General features: G+C 40.6%; 1 long non-coding RNA gene across 1 annotated transcript in view; it reads right to left on the bottom strand.

Moving 5' to 3' along the window:
* Positions 1-7,793, bottom strand: part of LOC309335675 — a 162,336-nt gene extending 154,543 nt beyond the window's left edge. Inside the window, exons 1-2 of the long non-coding RNA XR_014153628.1 lie at positions 7,764-7,793; positions 1,598-1,747 (exon numbers count right to left, since the gene is read on the bottom strand). This is a non-coding gene — a long non-coding RNA (uncharacterized lncRNA). The remainder of the gene's footprint in view (positions 1-1,597; positions 1,748-7,763) is intronic.
* Between the last annotated feature and the right edge of the window lie 13,041 nt (positions 7,794-20,834).

Here is a 20,834-nt window from a genome sequence, read left to right as displayed (position 1 = left end):
CTCCTGGGGAGATGAGGCCATATATCCGTTGTTCCTGTTATTATATGCCACTCCAGAGGGTTAAAAATATAGATTTGCAGCTAAACTAGTGCTGAGTTTTCTCCTCCCCCTACACTCACCTAAATCTGTTCTAGGGGTTCTCCCAACCGCCTGAAGCAGATTTTGGGGAGGGCTGAGGACACACACAGGGAGAGTAGGGGGGAGTCCTGCTACACAAGTAGAAATCCTTGGCTTCATTAGTTGGCTACTGCCCACAGTCAGGTCCTTTTCAGTTGTTTCCGAAAACACAGAAAGACCACTGCGCTTTCAACCATTCCAGGCTTCATGCAATGATGAAGAAACATATGAATTATCTGCAATCTAATGCCCTTCCATTCATGTCCTGCTTGTGAACTTCCCATGGACATATGGCTGACCATTGAGAAAAATGGGACCCTGGATTTGGCAGAGTTTACCATTGATCTTGGGACACGGGTGGTGCTGTGGGTTAAACCACAGAGCCTAGGACTTGCTGATCAGAAGGTTGGCGGTTCGAATCCCCGCGGCGGGGTGAGCTCCCGTTGCTCGGTCCCTGCTCCTGCCAACCTAGCAGTTCGAAAGCACGTCAAAGTGTAAGTAGATAAATAGTTAAGCTCCAGCGGGAAGGTAAACGCCGTTTCCGTGCGCTGCTCTGGTTCGCCAGAAGCAGCTTAGTCATGCTGGCCACATGACCCGGAAGCTGTATGCCGGCTCCCTCGACCAATAAAGCGAGATGAGCGCCGCAACCCCAGAGTCGTCCGCGACTGGACCTAATGGTCAGGGGTCCCTTTACCTTTACGGAGCCATTGATCTTATGCAGCAAGACTCTACTTACACTTCCATAGTTTATTATGAAGCACATAAAAGTTATAGCAAATGCCTTGAAACAACAAGTGTTTGGGATTTTTTAACAACTGTATTTTAAATGTATTCAAGAGTGTGCTTTTTATAATAAAAAAACTGCTGAAAACATATTTCTCCTTGTTGAAGTTGACATCTCCCCACCCGCACCCTCACCTAGGGATTGGCAGGGGAATTCAATTGAGTTCACATCTAAAGGCAAACATACCTTATTTGCTGTTCCTGAAACAATACATAGACTGAAACAAAGCCATCCTTTGACATGTACACTTATCCAAATTTTGTGGTGCAGTTCTCCATCCAAGTACTGCATACAAATATATAAATATTATTGCCAAGTGTGCATAACAACTCATATAGCAGGGAAGCGTAATATACAAAATGCACTACATGTGGGAAAATTGCTTTGCAGAATTATGTGTTTGGGGCAAGATTGCTTGGAAAATGTGTGTATTAAGGGAAATTTGCACTGAAATGCTGATGAATATTCATGAGGATTTTTTTAAAATGAAAATTTATGTGGAAAACCAAACTTAAAGTTGGAAAAATGAGCAAATGAAATTGACAGATTTGCCCATTCTTATGTGACTCCATTCCTTCTCCTTGCTCTCACCACCATCCGGCTTTCCCACCTTCCTTTACTGCTATGGTCTTGGCCAGCTTTTTCTTCCGTTTGTGCACAGCCGTCTCCTTCCAGCGCTGCATGCTTTAAACTCACCCAAATCATTGGAGATGTCAACAGCATTGTAGTTCAGAGGGAAGACTTTAATCAGCCTGGTTGAGGCTTTCTTCCGCTCTTGCTGTCCTCCAGCTTTCTTTCCAGCAGTCGCACCGACTGAGATGGAAGCTAAATCATTTCAGATGAAGCCTATAAACAAAAAATGTGCATTGGGATTAGTGTGCTGCTTTTTTTTTTTTTAACTCTAAACCGCTCCATTTGGGGTTCCAAGATTAAACATGCTGTTGTCTTTTCTCACTCAAACAGCACAATCCAGAACTTGAGCCTGCCATGTCCCTCGTGTGGATCTGCTTGTTACCATGACAGCATCACAATGTTCAGAGGCGCTGTGGGCCTCTGAGATGATTAAAGTTTTCTTTGTGTGATCATAGTTCACCTTATGAGAAAGCTTATTGTAAATCAAAGTGTGTGGGGTGTGGGGAGCTCATGCCAGATAAGGAAAGAAAAACGGCAATGTTTTTAATGTAACCAGAAACCTATTTCTCAAACTGTATTCAAGACCCACATAATAATTAAAGCAATATTATCTTTCCTTAGAAAAAAGTGCCTGCCACTTGAATATGTTGAGACTGAACTATGGGAGCGAGCTGTGTATGTGATGCAAATCTGGCCGTCTTTGGGTCACAGAACCAAAGCTCTGAATCTGCTTCTGATGCAGCCTCAGTGCCGTGGAAATATAGGATGGTGGTGAATATTGTTTCCCTACATTAGCCAAGGTAAGGTAAAGGTAAAGGACCCCTGGACGGTTAAGTTCAGTCGATTTCAACTTTGGGGTGCAGTGCTCCTCTTGCTTCAGTCTGAGGGAGCCAGCATTTGTCCACAGACAGCTTTCCAAGTCATGTGGCCAACATGACTGAGCCGCTTCTCGTGCAACAGAACACCATGGCGGAAGCCAGAGCGCACAGAAACACCGTTTACCTTCCCGTCACAGCAGTGCCTATTTATCTACTTGCACTGGTATGCTTTCAAACTGCTAGGTTGGCAGGAGCTGGGACAGAGCAACGAGAGCTCACCCCATTGTGCAGATTCAAACTGCCGACCTATTGATCGGCAAGCCCAAGAAGCTTGATGGTTTAGACCACAGCACCACCCGTGTCCCTAAGCCAAGCAAATGGAGCAAGATAAATATTGTGTCCATGAAGCCTGGTGAAAGTTCACAATGGCCAATTTTTATGCACTTCAATTATTATGCCCCCAGCTGACATTCCCTCTCTCTCTCTCTCTCTCTCTCTCTCTCTCTGTGTGTGTGTGTGATAGATATTATGTGAGCCATGGTTTATATGGGGCTTTGTGTCATTTGTGTCATGTGTTCAGAGTGTTTATGGTAGATGTGTAATTGCTACTACTATGAATATGTATTACTCCTAGAATGTTTTATTGTAGTGGATATTTCTAGTAAGTGTTAGTGTCCAAACTGCTCTGCTTCCAGGAGAGCCTAGACTAATGTATGAAACAATATCAACAACAAAAGCAGCCGCACATGAATCACACATTTACAATCCTCACCTCTATTTTCTGTCTCTCTTTTTAAAGGTCTTTCCTTACTTTATTCTTTGAAGAACAAAGGTATGTATATTCCCACATATTTGTCTTCTCTCCCTCGACAGACCTTCACAGACTTATAATCATCTGAATTGTCAACAAATATATATTTGCGCTCTATCAGCTGAGGTCAAAACCACTGCCATAGATAAAGGCACTGATGGATGACAAAGGAGGGGAAGACGTGTGTAAATGGCTCCGTGGTGCCCTATGTCTAGCTGCTGCTTGGATCACCTTGGCATGGTGATTTTACTGTGAAAACCCAAGGTGCTAAGTGTGCCTTAAATGTTAAGTACTGCCTATATATAGATAATAGATCTCATAGAAATCATCTACATTCTTAGAAGGCTATTCTATGCATGCTTAATAAAGCCAGGGTATTGTGCAGAAGACACCATAAATCCACATTTCACACTCGGCTTTATTTGCTTTCTTAAAAATTTAAATGTAATTAAATATAAAGATTATGGGTAATGTGCTGCCATGCCTTTGCTGACATGTGTGGTAGTTAATAAAAATGATGCATGCAATCTATACCAGAGACTGAGTCCATGAGGGTAAATTGATCTTTACTGGAGGCTGTAGTCTAGATTTCCCTAGGTGACAACTCGAATATATATAGCAGGATTGAAATTCCACTGTACGCTTGGGCTGGATTGCTTTTTCCACAATGTTACTCCGATCGCCACTAAATAACCTGGTGGCGACCTTTAACATCAAAGCAAAACAAATCAGAAGCTCATAATAGAAAAGTGAGAGGTGGCTAAACTTCATTCTGCATCATTTTAGATTTTCAGAGAAACAGTCAATTATAACTTGCACAAAGTTAACTTTGTTTTGTTGTTCTAAATAGAGTGGTCACAGTTCCCCACTTAAATATGTGTGTGTGATCAGAATCAGGGGAAATGTAAAAGTTCTGCTTCAGATGAACCAGAAGGTGTTTAGGAACAACCATTTCACCACACAGGTGCATCTAAACTAGTAAGGAGGAACAGGAAGATGTCACCTTGGTATACTGGTATACTGGGTTGGTATACTGGTGCTACACTGTCTTTGTACAGCAAGGCCACCAAAAGAGGTCTTTCTTTTTTATATTCACCAGTCCACAAGTTCTCATTTGCTGGACTATATTCTCTTAATATGAGAACACCTAAGGGGCACATTTCAGACTCCCTAAGCATTTGTGGCCTGGATTGTGAGAGTAAAGTCATTCAACAATAGTACTCCATCACTACTACAATTTTCAATTTGTTCAAAGGATAAACAGGGGAGTTTGTGCAGTATTAGTGAGGTCCTTTTAAACAAATCTCCTGCTTTTTCTGCCTACCTGGAAAAGCAGGGTGGGCTGTCAATAGGTCAAAGAGCTGAGCTATCCTTCCCCAGGATGGTCAGGCAAATATGACTGCTGCTATAAACAAGACAGATTGATAAAGGAGGCATGGAGCCTAGCACCCAATGGCAGAGCCATGCTTGGGAGCAAAGCTTATCTGTGGAGAGAGATGTCAAGCTGAGTGGAGGAGGCAATGTGTGGAGATCATAAAGTTTCATAAAAGGATGGAGGTTGCCATGAATGGATTTTCACCAGTTTCTCCCTCCAGGTTGAAGCCCTCCCCCATATCACCTTCCCATTCTGTTTCAGAAGATTCACATACTCCCAACAGCATTGGGAGTGGTGGGTGGATGCACTATACCTTTTTGACTTGAAAGTGCACCTTATTTTTATTTTGCCTTGGTAATATGCATGTTGTAAACAATCCTTAGCTCCATACAACCTGGATTATAGTCTACTTTTCAGAAGGTTCTATGTTAAATTTTAAAAAAACCCAATCATGTGATTTATCAGCAAGTGTAAAATTGCCCCATCAATTAGTGTAAGACATTATTTACATGATCCAATTATCTTTTTGTTCTGTGGTAAACTCTCCCCATATATGTACAAATTCTGTTTGGTTTAACGTTAGTAGACACATGTAGCCCACAAGAATACAACAACGAAAAAGCTCAGTTTTTGAAAAACTGAAAAGGCGATAAATGCTTCGGTGTGAAGATTCTTGTGTGATGCTGTGGGATTGTTTGCTTTTGATATAACATAGCAATTCCTCACTCATTTGCTCCAGTGCTACATTATTGTGCCAGCTGCCATCCCTAGCCACTAGAATTTTTGAAAGACTGAATCTTGTTATTATACTAGCAGCTCCTGCTATGAATTAAATATAATCCCAATTTCAGCAAAGAAGGAATGGAATCTGTGAAAGCTTTTACAAGACGTGATAAAATAGAGCTGGAAACACAGAGAACTCACAATATATTTATTGGACCTGTATAAATTCTTTTCTACCGCACAATTGCACTCATTTCACACGCTAGCAAGGTTATGCTTAAAATTCTACAAGGCAGGCTTAAGCAGTATGTGGACCGAGAACTCCCAGAAGTGCAAGCTGGATTTCGAAGGGGCAGAGGAACCAGAGACCAAATTACAAACATGCGCTGGATTATGGAGAAAGCTAGAGAGTTCCAGAAAGACATCTACTTCTGCTTCATTGACTATGCAAAAGCCTTTGACTGTGTCGACCACAGCAAACTATGGCAAGTTCTTAAAGAAATGGGAGTGCCTGATCACCTCATCTGTCTCCTGAGAAATCTCTACGTGGGACAAGAAGCTACAGTTAGAACTGGATATGGAACAACTGATTGGTTCAAAATTGGGAAAGGAGTACGGCAAGGCTGCATGTTGTCTCCCTGCTTATTTAACTTATATGCAGAATTCATCATGCGAAAGGCTGGGCTGGATGAATCCCAAGCTGGAATTAAGATTGCCGGAAGAAATATCAACAACCTCAGATATGCAGATGACACAACCTTGATGGCAGAAAGTGAGGAGGAATTAAAGAACCTTTTAATGAGGGTGAAAGAGAAGAGCGCAAAATATGGTCTGAAGCTCAACAGCAAAAAAACGAAGATCATGGCCACTGGGCCCATCACCTCCTGGCAAATAGAAGGGGAAGAAATGGAGGCAGTGAGAGATTTTACTTTCTTGGGCTCCATGATCACTGCAGATGGTGACAGCAGTCTCGAAATTAAAAGACGCCTGCTCCTTGGGAGAAAAGCGATGGCAAACCTAGACAGCGTCTTAAAAAGCAGAGACATCACCTTGCCAACAAAGATCCGTATAGTTAAAGCCATGGTTTTCCCAGTAGTGATGTATGGAAGTGAGAGCTGGACCATAAAGAAGGCATGCATATCCTTCAGATCCAAGGCACACAGCTGAAGCATGTGCAATAAATTACAGATTTTGTTCTTCTACCTCTTCCTTATGATTTTATACCAGTGGTTCCTGAACCTTTCCCTCCTTGTACCACTTGAAAATTGCTGAGGGTCTTGGTGAACCACTTAAGCATTTTTCTTCCTGTTGTAACAATTGCAATGTGCTGTGCTCAATGCTGTATGGTTTTCAGTTGCATGTTATCGTAAAATGCAATATATAAGAAAGAAAAGAAGCAGTAAAAATTGACAAAACATTAATTTGAATATTTAGTGTGATGGATATATCATCTCCCATCTTCAACCAGAAATACCTCCAGTCATCTGAATGAAGCTCATGAATCATCAGTGGTCCAGGGACCACAGTTTGGGAACCCTAGGTTTATGCTATTATTTTATTACAACAGCACAGTAAACTGAATTAATCCTATGAGGAAAACATCCAGTTTTGCATGCCCCAGTTCCATGTACTGAATATTGCATATATCTGGGTTTTTAAAGCCAGTTTTAGCTCAATAATTAATTTTAATTCACTATATATCAAGGCAAGACGATCCATAAACTTACAACTTACAAATCACACTAGTGACTGGGTCAAATGTGTGAATTCATCAATTGCATCTATGAATGAGATATTATGGATATGGATCAAACACCACACACAGAACCTTTATGTCAGCTTATGACCTCAAACACAATTATTTTCAGCGGAGTCACGTTTAAACTACAGACACAATTGTAAGCTAGCAGGGACAAATCTAGTGGTGTATATTCATGTGTTAATGGTTTTTAACCTACAAGACAATCTATATATGTGTCAAACAATGAAACTGTGAATTACAATTAGTAAAATCTTATTACTTCTGTTTATAGAATACTTTTACTATCTGGAAATCATGAAGCAGTTTACAATCCACACACACAACACACACACAGTGATGAGCAAAAGAGAACTTCTTAATTCCTCTATCAATATTTTGCTTCTGCCTTCATCAGTTGCTCTGATAAAAATGGTGCTCGGGTAAATGGCAGGAGTAACTATGACTCTTTATGACAATTTCAAGGTGACAATTATAGAGTTTTGAAGAATGGAATGCTTAGAAGACTGGGGTTAAGTGAGGCTGGTTCTAACCCTTAGGCTGAAGGCACACACACAGTAAGTACAACAAAAAGAATGTAAAAAATAAAACCCAAAAGATCCATATGTATCTGATAGCCTAATCACATAAAAAACAAGATATCAATATACAGTAAATAACACCAGAGAGCACTACAATGAATCATAATGTAAAATCCCAAACAGCATAAAACATGCTATTCATACAACTATACAACTATTCACCCATTCTCCCTCTCACTATCCATTACACCCAATGACTACAACCTAACACTCTGCTCCCTGAATGCATCATTTTAGAAACTACAAAAACAAGGCCTTTTTTGTGGACAAACTCTGAATTGATTTCTTTGATTTTCCAAGCTCCGTGCGTGAATAATTCACATTCTGAATTGAGTCATAGACCAATAGTTTGTTTGTTTTTTCTCCCGTTCTCCTCCCTAATAATATTTCCTAGCAGAACTGCTACTGGGTTACTGCTTCTTGCTTATAAATGCCCATGTCCGCAACAGCATCTGATCTACAAGTGGGACATTAAGAGGAAGTGAAAGTGTCCCTATTTTCATCTATAATATATCAGGGGGTATTGCACTATATGTATTCTAAACCATTTCCACCCTTCTTCAGCTGGAATCGCCCCCCACAGCTGTTTTAAAAAACAAAACTTCCAGCTCCCGCTCCCACCTCCCATCATGGCTAGGAACAATCAGTATGTTCCTACAAGCTTAAAACAAAAACAAAAAAACAAAGATATCATATTCTGAGGATGGTAATGTTATTCTGTTCTCCAGGAGAGGTTTGACATCAAATATTTTAGAGAGACAAGCCTGAAACTAATAATTTATGAGCTTAACTTGTGAAAGTGAAGTATTTACAGCCTGCCCATCACCTAAACAATAAGGTTGGAAAATTGCCCAGTTCTAACCAACCTAGTCTGAAGTTGACAGCAGAAGTATTTATTCTCTGTTTTGCCTGCTCTATCACCGGGGGTGGTGGTGTGGGGGGGAGATTAAAAAGTTGTGCACATCTTTAGCCTGGGGACAGGGGCTTTATATTGCAGTTAATGGGCCAACTACAAACAGAAAATTAATTTGGCAGGAATTGACTGATGTTGCTGAACTCACAGAAGCATGGCCCATGTTTAGAGCAATTAATCCTTCATACAGCAAAAAAGGGGGGAGGGGGAAGAGAAAAACGGTTTTCTGAAGGACAGGATATTTGCCAAAAGACAAGCCATACAAAGTTATTATAGAGAACGAGCCTACAGGGGTGGGGGAATGAGTGTCAGTTTTGGATAAGGAATGCTATAGAGAGCTGAAAATGCAACTCCTTGTAAAGACTGTGTGGGCAGCCATTGGAGGACTAGCAATATTTAAGCCAGTAGCTAAGCTGTGGTCCTCCAGTTGACACTGGACTCCAAGTCTGATGATCCATGACCGCTGGCCATGCTGGCAAGGGCAGATGGGACTTGGAACCCAACCAAAGGTTCCCCACCCCCAATTTAAGTGATCACAAAGCAAGGGTGTCAATGGGATTCCTGACCCATTTTGTAGGCTCCAACACAATTTATGGCCTTTACATTAATAGCCCAAACATGATCTGCTTCAGACACTGGTAATGTCTTCAGTGTTCACAAATACTCTATGAAAAGCCACAAAGTAAAGTACTAATTATCTTGAAAAGCGGCTCACAAAAGGTTTGAGACATGGGACTCAGCTACAGTAGTCAAAAACAGTGATTTGAATGTGTTATAAACATGCAATGATGTCAGAGAGCACAAAACCTTTCTATAATATTTTTACATAGGTTCCCCCCCACACACACACACACACTTTTGTTATAATGATTTAATTTCTGACTTATTTATAGCGGTTTTTTCCTGTGTGTAGATCCACCCATGGTGTGGACCTTTTACTATGCATTTACTAGAACAGGATTTGGTTTAGACACAATGTACCCTCTCTTTCTTTTTTCTTTTCCTTCTCCTGCGATGAGGCTACATTTTAATATTTTAATGTTTCAATATTTTAATGTTGTATTTTAATTTTGTTTTTAAGTTGTAATCATTCAACTTGTTTTTATTATTGCTTGTAAGCCGCTCTGAGCCCAGCCTTGGCTGGGGAGGGCGGGGTATAAATAAAAATTATTATTATTATTATTATTATTATTATTATTATTATTATTATAAGACACACCAGACCACAAGACGCACCTAGTTTTTGGAGGAGGAAAACAAGAAAAAAAATATTCCGAATCTCAGAAGCCAGGACAGCAAGAGGGATCACTACGCAGTGAAAGCAGCAATCCCTCTTGCTGTTCTGGCTTCTGGGATAGCTGCACAGCCTGCATTCACTCCATAAGACGCACACACATTTCCCCTTACTTTTTAAGAGGGGAAAAGTGAGTCTATAGAGCAAAAAATACAGTACATATTTAGTTACATAAGTGTGGTCTGTGAAAAACTGATCTTTCAAAAACTAAGAGAGGTTTGAAAAACTACACTACTAATTGGCTTACATCCTAAACCCTGGTGCACTCTGAGATTAAGTCCTGATACTGTACATGGCGAGCAACGTAGTCTAAGCAGAAAGTTCTGTTGATCACAGTCCCAAGGGCAATGCTAGAGAGGAGTCTGACAGTCTATGCATTCAATGACTGAATACAGGTTCAGGTCCAATGCACTGAGAAAGGTTCAAAGTTGAACCATAAGGCCAGGTTCCCATCTCTGGAAAAAAAACCACTGGTCTCTTCCCTGGTCTCTTGCCTCTGCCACACACCCTTCAGAGCCCTGTCAGTCCCTGACATCCTGCTGAGAGAGACGAAGAAAGTCAAGTGTTCTTTCACACTTGTGACTCCAACAACTGGCATTCACACCCAGCGTATCTAGGAAACACAGCCAGCATCTCTAATAGCAACAAGTGCAGTAAGAGAAACGTTTCAGACATCTGTGGAGGGCATGGGTTGCAGGATGAATGAAGTGCTGGTATATTCCTGATCCTTGGCCATGCATTCCTTGTATGTACAAGCCAGTTGAAAGATTTAGTTTTGGGTTTGTTTGTGTTTTTTTGTTTCACTTTTATTTCCTGATGATTCCATCTGATAGCCTAATCACATAAAAAGCACCAAAAAATGTATTTCAGCATCTTTTATTTGTCCATTTCCCTATCTTGTCTAGGCCACTGTTTTTAGGTGGGGAACTTTTAAGAATTGCTTTGCTAAGCTCCTAGAATAATTTCAGACCATTTCAATTAGCTATGAACTTCCCTGAAAATCTATGTTTCTGCTCTCGCAATATTAGCTTTGTTGCCTGAAAGATTTATAATGTCTCCTGTACATTTATTCCACAAGAAAAAGAAAAATATAACCCGTGGAATAACTTACCAGGTGTTTTAGCAAATCAGAGTTTTTAAAACAGTTTCAGTTAATTCAAAACCTTCAAACTGATTTTTCTCTCTCTCTGATCCAGTAATGCACAGAGAAAAGAAATCAGAAAAACACTCTGCTGGGTGAATCAATAATTTAATGTTGTTTTTTCAAAAAAAAAATTACTAGCTTAAAAAATTGAATGCTTAGTGTTGATTCTCAGCATGTTTATGGGATGGGTTTGGTTATTTTTGCTATTGCAGCTGATGAGATGCTGGTTCTAATACAAAACCAGAAGCCTTAATTACTGCTGTATATTCTTTCTGATCATCTTCCATGAGATAAACATCACACAGAAAATAATATTTCTGCAAAAAAATAAAACAAATCATTTCAAAATGCATGGGCTGGATTGCTTCTGAGTTCCTAACCACTGTTAAATTCAAGGGCTAAAAACAAATAGGGGGGGCACAAAATGCAACACAAAATACCCTAACAATACCTTTTATTTCCCCAGCTGGCACGGAAATCCTATATAACCTGGTAGCCATAGGAATAGCTGCCAATAGTTTGTACCTGCATTTGGAAGATTGCTTGGTCCAAGATACTACAAAGCACAGGTAGATAGGATAAATGTTTAAGTTGGTTTCTGTTGAGATTTTAGGGCTCCTCCAGATGATTAATTTATTGAGCATTCACGCTGATTTGCTTGCAAAAAGCTTACACAGAGGTTGGACTATGCTAGGTTTTTGTTGAGCATTAATTCTAATCTGTTTGTGGGGTGATCATATGACAATGAGCATTCATCCTCTATTTGCTCATGGGGTGTTTATGCATCTTCCCGCTACACTTTTCAATACATTTCCCAATCACTTTCTTAACAACAAAAGTCTGGTTCTTTTTCTAAAAGTGGATTTTTTTCACTATGTCAACAGAAAACATTAATCCCCACTTTAATTGTGCAAATCTAAATTTGTCAGTAAGCACTTGAATCCCTCCCACAGAATACTGCCAGTCCAAAGGAGCCATCAGTCCCATTTTGCACAGATACACAACCTTGCGACTGCTATTACTCTTTGGAATGGTGATGGGTACGAATCCAAGTAAATGAATATTAATACTAGGCCAAGAGGTTGGAAATACAAATAATTTTTATAAAAATCAGCAAGGCACAGAAAAGATATGAGGGACACAGACAAGTCAATCCCATGCTACCACTCCAGCAGCTGTGGCTCAAGCTGAAGGATGTGCTGACAGCATAATGCCACCCAGAATAAGTACAAGTGGTAGCTGAGCCTCCAGTATTAGATGCAAACTCTGTACACATCAGCCAACCTTTCAAATGCAGGTGAAGACGATGATGCTGAGCCTATAAAACTTGTGCAGTTGGGGAGTCCGCTAATCAAAAGGAGTGTTTTCCAAGCTACCTGTGATGTTAGCGGATGGGAATGGATTTTAGTTGCTTGCATAAAACATCTAGCATAACTAGTTTATGCAGGAATTATATTCATATGATGGCAACCTCTTTTACAAGTTCATCCCTTTTCGTCTGTGATTCAGCTATTAGGGCTATAGGTCAGAGTTTTCTTTCCAACAATGGGAACATGACTATATGTGAGGGTGTGTAAGAGAACATTCACATTTCCTTCCTCTCAATTAACCTCCCATTTTGAAATGAGCATGCCGCTCCCCTCAGCTGCTCTCTGAACTCGTTCCTTCCCTTGTGGGGCACCCATTTAGTGGCAGAGCAGCTCATCAGCTGCACTAAATCTGCACCTACTGAAGCAAAGCTTTTCTTTGTCAGAGGCTCTGCTGCAAAATGGATGCTTTATCCCACTAATGACAGCTAGCAGCAGGGGCAGAATGAACTGGCAGATGCTTTAATAAAGCCATTTAGGTGGTCATGGGGGAAGAAAATGACTAGCACTCTGTTACAGGTTTTATCTCCTCACGTCAGAACTCAACCTCAAATCGCATCTGACCTCTCCACCCATCTCTGCCCTACCCAAAGATTTTATTTTATTTTTTAAAGGATGTAACAAGCAAAGCAGAATGGTTAAACAGCCCCTTGAAAAGGCACCATGAGCAGGAGTACGATTTCGGTGTAATTTTGCTGTTTTATCAGACACAGCTGCAAAAGGCAGCTATTTATATTGGTTTAACATCAGCAACCACCTCTGGACAGAGTTACTCTGAAGTGACACCTTATTAGAACAATGGGCACCATCCACCAGACGTCTGCAGAAGGACTCAAGCTATACAGCTGCAAATATGTTTGAAGTGCATTATACAAATGTGACACTAGATGACGATTGTGAGCTCTTGGCAAATTCAATATACAGATTTAAACTTGTTTTTAAAAAAACATTTTCAGAGCGTTTTTTATATTCCAATTTATATATTTTAGGTTCCACCTCAGTCCACACCAATGCCTCTAGAGTGCCCCCAGCTCCCATATCTTGCCAGCTCCTAGACTAGTTGATGTTGTAAAGCAGCCTTCCCCAATCCAACTCCATCCAAATGCTTTGGGCCCCAGCTCCCATCATCACTATTGGGTCATAGAGGTTGGGGAAGGCTGGTTGTTGAGAGAATGGCTAAAATCTGCCATAATCCTAGAGCTCAGGGTCATCCCATGAAATGGAGTGGTATGAGATTATGGATAGACAAGAAGATGAAAACAAAGAAGGCAATGACACACAAGATGAGATTGTGGTTACTTGTTTAGGACTGAATCCAAACTCCCAGTTAGGCAGCAGAGCCCTTCTGCTTATATTGGACTGTTCAAAAAGTAGGGGGTGGGCAGTGATTTCTGCTGCATCAGCTGCTCCAAGCTGGCATAGCATTGGGGGCCAGGAGGAGCAGCTGGGCTGGTTTAGGATTTAGAAGATGGCCAGCCCAGGTCTGCCCCCTCCTGCCATCTCAGGTATTAAGTGGTGGGAAAGACCTTATTCTGAGACCCTGGGCAGCCATTGTCAGACAGAATATCTGCAGCTATTGGGACCTGTGTGTGGCTGCCCTGTGGGACAGCAACCTTCTCAGGGAAGAACTACAGGTAGTCCTATCCTGCACTTTTTTGTGAAGCAGTGTCCTGGTTGTGATTGTAAGTAGGCTGGATTGTGGGCAAAGACAGCTACTTCTGCTCTTCCTCCTCGTGTAATTTCGGATAGAGCTTAGTGCTTCCTTATCTTTTATTAAAGGTTTCAGCAGTTTATCCTCCGCAAATGTCAGAAATTGATCCTCCAAGAAAAGTTTCGGCAAACTCAGTTGGGGTAAGAAAACAGAAGCCATGGGTGCTTTGCTACAATGTGGTCACTGACCTGATCCGTGAAGAATTAAGTCACTTTCCTTTGGATAAACTTAAGCATTTTAAGTATTTGCTGGCTCAAGTGATTCTTTGAGAAATTCAGCACAAATGAAATCATACTGAAGTCAGCAGGGGAAAAAAGACTCCTTGCTTCTATAGGGTTGGTAGTTAGAGCCCTAGGAATGACAAGTACGGTACATCTTCTTTTAAAGGAGGCACATTTATAGGGACTTTGTTTCTAAGTTCATTGGCCTGCATCCTATTCTTGCACACTATTTAATCAGTTCTATTCCAGGGATTATCAGAAGAGCCAAAAGACATTTGTGCTACTTTGTGCTTCTTTCCTGGGGTATTTCAGCAAAATTTCAATCTTAGAATAAACTTTCTTAGATCCTATTGGAAATACTGGGTGTGTGTAGTTCATATGTTGTATTTTGGGGGACTGACTCTCTGGGTGTCAAGCAAAATAGTGCAAAAGGAAACACAAGAGATGCCTTCACATTTGTTGTGTCATGAAAAGGCTATTCTGAATGCCTTCTTGCTGTTGGTTTTAGCCAGTACCTGGGAGAAGCATGGGGGCATGATAGCTCACTCCATGCATACTTCTTGTGTCAGGAAAGAATCTGGCACAATAATCAGATTACAAGAAGTACCTACTCTGGAAGAATGGCAGACCAAGGTGACTGAATTTATGGGACTGGCAGAGATGACTGGCAGAATCCGCAACCAGAAGAGAGAGACAGTGGAAGAAGACTGGAAAAAATTCAAAATCTATCTTAAAAATTGTTGCAAAATTTCGGAATGTTAAGATGTCAAGGGATTGGATATAAAGAATTACAGCTGTAAAAATTGAAATTTAAAAAAAAAGCTTTAAAGAGAATTAAATATAAAAAGGGATGAAGGATTGCTAAAAAAATTTTAAAATAAGGATGCAGTGAAGGGGAGGTTTGGGGAAGTCGTGTTATGTTTGTTTGTTTTTTGTTTATGTTGTAAAATTAATAAAAATTATTTTAAAAAAAAAACAATAATCAGATTACAGAGTCATAAAGGTGGACATGAAACGATACAACACGATCATATCTTAGGTGCATCTAATGTGCACAATTTCAACTATGCAGGGTTCAAGGCAGGCTGGTTGAAACTGTGCAAGTTAAATCCAAGCAAGGCAGAGAGCTTAAAAACTCTTATTGCACCAGGTCTCCTTGGCGCTACCTGGTGCAGAAAGCACTTTAAAGCTGTCTGCCTTGCTTGGGAGTGGGGCAAAGCCCCCTCAGTGCAGCGGGTCTGGGATGCTCTCACAAGATCTTGTGCAGAAATCCAAATTCCCATGAGATCTTGCATGAGCAGTCCATGCCTTCCTTCCACAGCTGGTTGCTGAGCGTAATGTAATAATAATGGGTTAATCTTACCAGTTACACCACCTAAATATTTCCAGATATTACCAGTTAAACGTTGCAAGTGGAATGACTGAAAGCTTAATTTGACTATAGTTCTTCTCCACCTCCCCCACTTAACATCTCTTTCTTCTCCCCCGCCCCATCTTCCTTCATACAGTTCACGTCCATAAAAGCCTAAGTCATAATTGCCGTTATTAACGCATTACATTTGAAGCCAGATTCAGCTAAAAATATGTTACAAGATCAGCTCTGTGTGAACAGAGGAATTAACTAATCTAAGAGGTCCCACCAATCTCTTTCTATTTTATTTCATAACTACTGTAAGTTTAATAAATGGAAGGCATAAAATGAAACCACCAGTCATTGTGTGGGCATGAAAAGGAGGGTGACATCCAAGTGCTCTCTATACTGCAAGTTCCTTTTCTGTGAATTGCCTTTTAACCTAAATCACATATAAATCAGCAGTTATCCTTCAGATAAAATACCGTATTTTTCCATGTATAAGACTAGGTTTTTCCCCTAAAAAATAATGTCCAAAATTTGGGGGCATCTTATACATGGATAGATCTCCCCCCCCCCATTTTCTTAAATCGGAGTCCCCCAAAATAGGGGGCATCTTATACATGGGGACGTCTTATAGACGAAAAAATACGGCACTAGCATTTAGAGGAAGGGGGCCATGAGGGCATTCACATTGTTTCTGCTCCCTTCTCTCCCAAACTTTAATTTTTAGGCATGAAGATCTGCCAGTAGATTCTAACCATTTTCAGCTGAACACAGTTAGAATCCTCCTCATGTATGGAAAACCAACGTATTTCAGACCAAAAGGACAATTCTAACTGCATCTCAACACACCTTTGTGCTGAACTCATGAAGGTCAGGCAGAAGGAGGAGCTGGGAATGACACACAGAAGGCCATTGCAATGGGCCTGACGAGAGCCCCCAGGGGTGGCTGAATGTGTGAATTTTGTTGTGTCTCTGTTTCTCATTTTTACAATTTTAAGTTCAGTTCTTCCAATTTCCACATCAGTTTGTGAATTGGGGGAGTGGACCCTCATAAACATTCATCACACACTTTGGTAAACTGACACTTTAATTTTAGCCATTTATATCTCCTCTCACCCTAATGTTTGGTTTCTCTTAATTTTCTGTTTTCTCGTAGTATTTGAAATGTGTGCTTCATCTCAAGACCCTTGTGATTTAGGGGAGGTTTGTGTTTGTGCAAACTGCATGCCAGTCTTGTTCTGTGTGCTCCTAAGTTGTAAAATGATGGCTATTTGACCCATGGAAATCAGGGAAGACAGCAGATTTGAGGTATGCAAGCCAACAGCTTAAAAAAGAAAGAAAGAAAAGTTTTCAAGCATCTGCTGAAGTGAAATTAAATCACAGAACCTACCACATTTAACTGCCAGAAATATTTACTGGTGGCTGATAGATCTAATGCTCATTAATTCATTCTGAGCAATTAACAGTATTGCTCTCAAAAGCTTTGCTGCTAGAGCTGAAAATTAGATGAGGCCAAATTCAGGAAAAGGCGGTTGAAATTACCAGCTGTAGGAGCTAATTTTCTATAGGAAGTGCACACTCAAAACGTTGCAAGTACTGATGCAAGAAACCACTCAATGTGAAAACTTGCAAATCAACTTGGAAATGTCTGAAGTAACTTACTGAAAAACCTAGTACTTCCGATTTACAAATTATCCTATTTTCTTACTTTGGTATTGACAGGACAAAAGAGGGGGGGATAAACCCCATTGAACACCTTTCTAATTCCGTTACTTTTGGGAAAGAAATGGTGTATCTGAATCCGGCTACAGTGTTGCATATTCTAGTCCAATGAAAGTGGAAACTCAAGTGGAGCTGCTTATGTACACATATTACCTGTTTTACTTTTTGGCAAGAACAGCTCTCTCTTTCAGTCAAGCTCCCTCACATAAGAGGGGGAAGAAATTTAGTTACCTAATTTGCACTTCTAGAACCAATATGTGAACTGAAACAAAGCCATCCTTTGAAATTCACAGCTTCCTGAATTTTGCGATGTGGTTCGCCAAACAATGCTTACAAAAATATGTCTGTTAGGGGAACACGCACACTCACAAAATGTGATTAAATAGCAGGGAAACTTCATACAAATTGCATTGTTTTGGGAGAAATCACTTGCAAAAATGTGTACATTAGGAGAAATGCACACAAACATGTATAGCTTTTCCTAGAGACTTTTTCAAAAATTCAAACTGATTTTAAGACTGGAAAATGAGAAACCTTTTAAGAAGAACTGAAGCTGACATACTTGGCCATCCTAACACACACAAGCCAAATGGTTCTCTATTAGTAATTCTGCACTGGGGTTTGAGAAGTCCTCAGAGAGCACTCACTACACTTAACCTGAGTGATAGCAAGGAATCACCTCTCAGCTACAGACTACCGAGACTCTTTGAGATAATTTTCATGTTGCTTTGGAATAAACTAATATACATTGCCTTTTTACGTAAGTACAATAAACACACTGGCATGTATTTTTTCATTCCACTGTAGTTGTCTTAGGTAATCCATATACACTTTCACCACCCAGAATTAGCATGGGCAAAAGCAACAATACAGACCACTGGTGGACCACCTAGTGCTAGAATTCTTGTGAAGAAAGCTGGACCACATGGACTTTGCTTGCATCCAACAAGATGAAAAGATTCTTAAGAAAAACGTTTGCTCAGGATCACAGTTAAGTAAATTAGACCCATACCTCAACCATACAAATTCTGGTAAAACAAAAAAAGGAGCCTATGCAAAACGTAAGTCAACCCACCTCAATATATGCTGCAAGCATTAATAACTTATCTTACTAGCAGAGTCTAGAGAAAGGCAAACATTCAAAGAGATTTGCCATTGATATGATAGAGTTCTGTTGCCTTGTCTGAACTTTTTTTTTTTGGTCAAACAAACCCAGCAATGCCAATGAGCAGAGATGATTGGGCATGCACACTTTAAATAAGCCTTTAGCACTCGGGGGGTGGGGTGGGACTAGCATCCATTTCTAGCCTTAATATCCTTATTGCTTTCAGATGCACTTTTTCACAGATGTATTTGCAGAGAATTGAAACATTGATTACTTTTACTGTAACATCTCAGACCTTACGAACTGAGGGCTGAACTGTGGTTCTTAAATTATTCATGCTGGAGTGTGCACTTAATCACGTCAATATCACTATGCCAGAACGAGTAAAGGCTGATTGTGTTAGGCTAGTGCACCCAGTGTAGCCTTCCTTACTATGTGCCCAATGTAAATTGCAAATGCTGTTAATCAGAAAGGCCCTATACAATTTAACCACACTTTAAATACAAAGTGTGGGTTCCTGAATTATAATGAAATGATGTGCACTTATTTTGTTGGTTGGGTATTTTTTGTTTGGTTCTGGCAGATTATGATTTTTTTAATGAAAGCCTATTTCAAAAACATCCAGGCCAACTCATAGTTTCCCCTCCCCCTTCATGAAATTAAGTTTTCTGGATGAACTAACTGGCCACTGGTCCCATCACCTCCTGGCAAATAGAAGGGGAAGAGATGGAGGCAGTGAGAGATTTTACTTTCTTGGGCTCCATGATTACTGCAGATGGTGACAGCAGCCACGAAATTAAAAGACGCCTGCTTCTTGGGAGAAAAGCAAGAAGATCAAACCTATCCATTCTTAAGGAAATCAGCCCTAAGTGCTCACTGGAAGGACAGATCATGAAGCTGAGACTCCAATACTTTGGCCACCTCATGAGAAGGGAAGACTCCCTGGAAAAGACCCTGATGTTGGGAAAGATGGAGGGCACAAGGAGAAGGGGACGACAGAGGACGAGGTGGTTGGACAGTGTTCTCGAAGCTACCAGTCTGAGTTTGACCAAACTGCGGGAGGCAGTGGAAGACAGGAGTGCCTGGTGTGCTCTGGTCCATGGGGTCACGAAGAGTCGGACACGACTAAACGACTAAACAACAACAACAACAAAACTGTTAGGAATAGCAATTTGGAATATTTTGTGGCAGGGCTGGCCAACATAGTGCCACCCAAGTGGTGTTGGGCTACAATACCTTTCAGCCTCATCTACAATGGCCAGAGGAAGGGGTAATGGAAACTGTAGTCTTACAACATTTGGATGGCATCTCGTTAACTCTTCTTGTTTTATTCAAAAGGTATTCCGTGTCTAATTTGAAGAACAATGGGTGAAAATAAAGAGGAAGAGGGATATAATATATGACTGGCAGTTGAAAATGCCCTAAGAATGTACATAGTGGGTTAGATTCCAGATTGGCGGAATGGGAGGATCCTTCATATGACATGAGGCAAAACCTTTTCAGTAGAATCATACAGTCATAAATAAACAGCTGGAAATCCCTAAATGTACCAAGGCAGAAAGATTAATTCAAACTTTCCAAGATGAAACAGTGCTAAACTTAGAAAAAGGTATGGGGTGGAAAGGCAGAGAAAAACGATATAAATCTGCCCTAAATTTCAATTCCCATTTGGTAAAGCTTGCTGGCTTAATCCCTTTGCAGAAATTGATGCATTTCAAGTAAGCTTTTTAATACTAACCTTTGTATTGAAAGCTGCAGGAGGGCGTCACTTTCAAATGTGCTGGAGCCAAAACCTTTCATACAGAGTTGATGTATTGGCCTGTTTGAGTCCCTGCCCATTAAATCCTCATTTCTTCCCCGAGCCCATTGTAAGTAATATTAAAGAACATTATAGATCTGAGTTTTTTCTTTCCCCAAAGACAAAAAAATTAAAAGAACTGATGAGCTGCAGGAATGACAGTTCTGGGAATTTGTATCGGCTACTCGAGAAAAGAAATGGACAACAGAACTGAGTCCCTGTGTGTGTTTATTAATGGGTCATTTCTTAAGTCTCTTTCTTTTAGAGAAACTTCTCCTCTGGAAAGACAGACAGTTCTTCCTTCATGCCAGGGAACTTCTTAACATCAGTGCTGAGGATCCAAGCCATCATCTCCATTAGTACTATTTGGAACTGGGTTTTAGAGTTCCAGTAAAGACTCCCTCCATCCCCTTGGCACAGCTTCCCAGTACAAATGGGAAGGATCCTCTTCATACACTTCAGACAGCACAATACAATCAGGTTAGGAGGTACAGTACAGTGGTACCTCGGGTTACATACGCTTCAGGTTACATACACTTCAGGTTACAGACTCCGCTAACCCAGAAATAGTACCTTGGGTTAAGAACTTTGCTTCAGGATG

This window comes from Podarcis erhardii (genome assembly GCF_964252035.2).
Source record: "Podarcis erhardii genome assembly, chromosome: 1".
In the NCBI taxonomy this organism is placed as follows: domain Eukaryota; kingdom Metazoa; phylum Chordata; class Lepidosauria; order Squamata; family Lacertidae; genus Podarcis; species Podarcis erhardii.
The sequence above is the reverse complement of the archived record's forward strand: the minus strand, read 5'-3'. Positions and strand labels throughout refer to the sequence as shown.